We start from the raw sequence: 5045 nt of genomic DNA on the forward strand, positions 1-5045 counted from the left end.
AAAGTCGATTTCAAAAAAAGACCATACTTCTCTGCAAATGAATCTTTAACAGCAGAATTATTTCTTTAACAGGAAAATCAAGCTGAAGATAAAATAAAAATTAACCCTTTTCCTGATCATTTCACTAGGTACATGTTTATTTTGTCATTTCTCACAAAACTATATAGTCTTGTACTTGAAGGGAGCTTGTGTTACTCATACCCTTTTAGCGAGGTACAATAAATACTCCTGAAAATATTCCTAATGAATCCTAATGAACTGTGCAAACAGTATAAGCACGCTCCCATCCCAAATTCCTGTCCCTGCCCCATGGAACTGAATTCAGGCTTTTTCCATGACATGGTTAAAGCCTGTGCACAGGCTGAGCAGAGGCTTTGGATCCTCGTCCTTGTAGTTAAAATCCCTCTGGAATTCATGTCAATTTATCCAAAGAGCCACTTGGAAATACTGCACAGGGCTTAAAACCCCCTCCCCCATGCTATTTTCGAGCACAAGCTCTAGCAGCTTTGAAGCATTTATTCAAACCGCACCCACATCTTTTCATTTTGGTCTCTTTTTAATGTGTCAGTTCAAATCTCTTCCCCTTCCTCAGGCAGCTCTCAGTCTGCACGGTGGCATTGGGGCTGATGCCCAAGAGCAGGAAACAAGGTGCTCTCATGGCAGCAGCGTCACGGGGATGACATTCCCATCTCATAGCTTTGCACATTTTGGTGGCCACAGAGTAGGTCGGTTTACACCCTGAAAGGCATGGTGGCACTTTGGCATGTGTGAAGGTAATGAAGTCAGCAGCCTTTGCTTTATCTCCTTAATCACCTTCATAGCTTTACCTGCCTGCGTCATGTGCTGCAAATGTAGACATTAGTTACGGACGGGTTTTTTTCTGCATTAGAGTTTTAATTTGGGGGGAACAAAGCGGTTGTACCTTCACCACAAATAATCACGCTCTGTCATCAATACACACTTGCAAAGCAAAGGCTGGGCAGCAACAGACGATTCCCCCCTGAGGTGGATGTCCCCAGGGGCAATGCTGCCCTGAGCTGCGAGAGCAGGAGGAGCGCACACGCGCTGTGCCCCTATGTCCCTGTCCTGTCACCTCTTGGGACACTGCAGGGAACTGACGTTATCCCACTGGAGGAACCGTGTTCTCTCCCCGTCTGTCTGACCCGGAGCAAGTGAGGAGGGAGAAGGCAACTTCAGAAATTCAAGCCCCAGAACTGGGAAGCCTTTTTCCATGTTCTTTGCTGAAATTGGTCTTTCCACTTCTCTGCCAGTCCTCCTCCTCCCAGTCAGATCTGTCGCTGAGGAAATGCTAAATCCCAGGAACGCCAGTGCCAATGTGAGGAGGGCATGGACAGGGAGGCTGCTCCCACTTTGGGGAATGAATCCCTCCGGCCACGGGGGCAGTTTCTTGCAAATTCAAAACAGAGAAATCTAGGAAAATGTGATTCCCTGTACAGGAAAGCTTCAGTTGATGGAGCAGAACCAGTGTCCCTGCTTGCTGCTGCCAAACCTATCTCTGTGTTTGACCTTGGATGGGTCACTGAGGTCCAGCACGGCACTGTGACGGGCAAGGACTCTGCAGGCAGTCAGCATAGGGACAGATACTGCTGCTGGCTCTGCCCTTAGCATTCTGCTATCTGTTTTTTATTCCTAGTCAGCCTTCTAACATGCTTAATTTTAATATTAGTTTCTACTCTACAAAGGCCATACTGATATGATGATTGATTATGTGCAGAAAGCAAAGTGAAGGGTGCTTTATAAAGTTAGCATATTAGTGGTTTGTTCAGTAAATTAATGTCTTTTAGCATGCTTATGTACATTGAAACAAAAATCTGTCATAAATTACATCATTCAGGCCTACGATTTATATTTCTGAAAGCCAGGGAACAAGCCAATATAATTCAACTCTGTCTCTGCCCAAAATAAGGACTGGATACTCTTCATCCAGTACGAAAACAAAGCGTTTGGAGGTCTCTGGTGCACAGTTGCAATAGCCAAGCTCAGCTGTAACACACAACAGCTGGAAGCCAGACGAGCTTGTGGTAGCGTGGATTAAAGAGGGAGTGGTGTGATGCAGCCTAGAGCATCCCCTGCTCCTCTCACCTGCATCCCGCTGGCCTGGGTTGCACAGGGGCAATGCTTCAATTTGGTAAAGAAAGTGTTCTGTCATTTTTCTACAGATCTTCACAAGATATAGCCTGTTCTCAATATAAATATCAAGAATCTCAAAAAACTCTCCCTCACAGCACACAGATCTAAATGAAAATGTCTCTTCCTTAGAGCTGGCACTACTTAAGAAGTCTTAATGAGCTTCTCTTATTCATAAAAATACTCTGTTTTTAAAAGCTTGCCATTTCGTATTTAAATAACAGTTTTAAATGTGTCTTTTGCATCTCTCCAAATTTGCAACTTTTTTCCTCCCACTTTCCTCCGAAGCCCAGGTTATGGAGCATACATGGCATGGTCTTGCAGCTATTTCTCCCTGAGGGAAGTCCAACAACTCACCAAATGGCAACGAGGAGGAAAAGGCAGCAGGGAAAGTTAATTTGAATGAGAAGAAAGGAAAACAGCCAGAGACAAAAATCAAAGCCAGCTTACGCTACCAGTGGAAACCGCTTGGTCCTGTGGGACCCCTGAAAATCCTACCCAGAGGACTTGACTGATACAGGCACTTTTGCTGGGCTTTCTCTCTAGCTTCTTCTTTTAAGGTCCAGCCCAGCATCAAGTAACATGGACATCTTGCTACACCTTCATGATATCTCTCTGAGTTCTGCCTGCCTGAAAAAGTTGAAGAACTGGCATTCTCTGTTAATTTTTTTCCAGGCAAGAACTATTCTTTTTTTTTACAGGTTTTAATGTGATATAATGTCACTGTCAGGCACCCTGCTGTGTACTTTTGCACAGAAACTGTAGTATCCTAGCAGTGATAAGATCTTTATAAACTTCTTGTCCTTGCTAAACAGAGAGGACTTTGATTCTGTAGTAACATTGCATTTGCTGAAAACTTTATTAGCAGACAGTCCTTTCCCTTCAGCCTACTGGAAAACTCTATCATTGACCTTCAAAGGCTTTTGCATTCATGTCTAGCAAAGGAATTGCAAGGTGAGCACCTGACTTGCAACCTGTTTGTCAGACCTGCCATTGCTGGCCCCACCTCAGCAAGTAACCTTCAGCTGTGGACTCTGAGCTTGCAGTCAGTGCTTTTACCACCTGAGCTCTTTGAAATGCCTTTCAGCCCCATTGCAAATGGTAATATTGGTGATAGAGAGAGATTAAAGTCCAGTGGGGGATGTCATAGGAACTATGGTATCTTTCCAGTTCTCTGCCAATATTTTCCAGGAGTCTATTTCCTCTTATATCAAAATATATATTTTTTTAAAAAATCAATATCTGCCTTATGCAAATACTTCTTATCAGCAGATAAATGCACCTGCACCACCAGGCATATGTGATTAAGGAGCCTGGGCTCAGGGTGACACAGCGGTAGCACATGGTACCATGCAGAACAGCAGGTGGACTCTTTCCACCTAAAAAGTTATTTGTGCTAACTATAAGGAATGAACCATTAAGCACAAATGACCCATTTAGCAAAATGCTTTACAGAGCACCACTGAATGGACCCTCCAATCCAGCCTACATGTACCAGTTCAGAATTGGGGCAGGGGGAAAATGTGGCTTTAATACCTTAAATTCTTGAGATGAACAAAATAATATAAATATGTATACTACAAAATTGCATGTCTATGATCCAAGGTGCTGCTGTGGCACCCAGGAGTTCATCAGCAATACTTCCTTTCTTCTAAGGACAGTAATTTGGGGAGCAGTTTCCAAGGTTGCATGTATGAAGTGTTTTTCTCAATGAAACCATGCCCAGGATTTAGAGATCAGATCTAAACACACAGACATCGTTGGAAACCCTCCCATTGAATTGAGGAGCCTTTGAATCAGCCCTTTGTTTCTGCAGGCGCTGTGGGAACGGGGATAGACAGTGCTCTGCAGCAGTGTTTTTAAAAATGTATTTGGGAGCATCCCTCCCTCTGGCAACTTTCAGTTTAGCAGCTTAATCATCAGACAGGAACAAGAGTAGCTGAAAGATCTTTTACATCTTCCTGCAATGAGTTAATTTTCTCCCCTGCTATATTAGCCGTCATACATCTATATATATTGTCATTTGTTTCTTACCCTCCTCCAGATCAGAGAGCTGCTTAATCACTACTTGTCAACTCCTGCCTTGCCATATTTCAGCCTGCTCATTTAAAATGTTGTTATTTGCTCCCTGGGCAGCCAGTAGTAAACCAGAGAAGCAATCAATAAATGTCCTTAACTGGAGCTCAGGCTGCAAGTGGAAGCATTGTCTAAAACAACAGGGGGAGGATAAATCCTTTTTTCCTTCCCCCGGCACCACTGATTGCACGTATGCACTGATTCACTTGTCAGCTTGCCATTAGCAGACGTGCTGATCCTCCCAAAGCAAAGAAGTTGCGAAAGAAGAGATGGGAGAGTCACATCTGGGAGCAGCTGGTGCCCCCTTGGGCAAGCTGAATTTCATCTCCAGGCCAGGCTCACACCTCCAGGACAGCCCTCCCTGGGCAGAGTTTGGGTGCCTGCAGCTGGTCCCCACCCCGGGCACCCAGGAGGGTCCAGCGCTGGCTGGCACATCACGGCCCCGCAGTATCCCTTAGGGAGAGTCCACGGTACAGCAGCGGCACGCCAGCATCCCTGCTAAGGGCTGAGCTTTGTGTTTGTCCTTCTCAGCGCTGAGCTCATCTCCGTTGTTGCTGGTGCATTGCCCCACCAGACCCCCCAGACCTGTGGCGCAGAGCAATGGGGTCTTCCCAGCCAAAGCGGGTCTGGCAGATGGAGGAGCTGGGCAGGGAACTTTGGTGACGCAGTGGGCAAGGAGCACAGGTGTCCAAGCAGGGACAAGGGGAACGTTTGCAAGGACAAGACACTAACTGTTTTTGCCAAGATATCAGAGTGAACCAAAACCAAGGAGGCCACAGCCACAGCTGGCAGCCCCGCGGATACGTCAGTGTTGTATGCCC

This window comes from Cariama cristata, unplaced genomic scaffold (genome assembly GCF_000690535.1).
Source record: "Cariama cristata isolate BGI_N322 unplaced genomic scaffold, ASM69053v1 scaffold19239, whole genome shotgun sequence".
NCBI classification, from domain to species: Eukaryota; Metazoa; Chordata; class Aves; order Cariamiformes; family Cariamidae; genus Cariama; species Cariama cristata.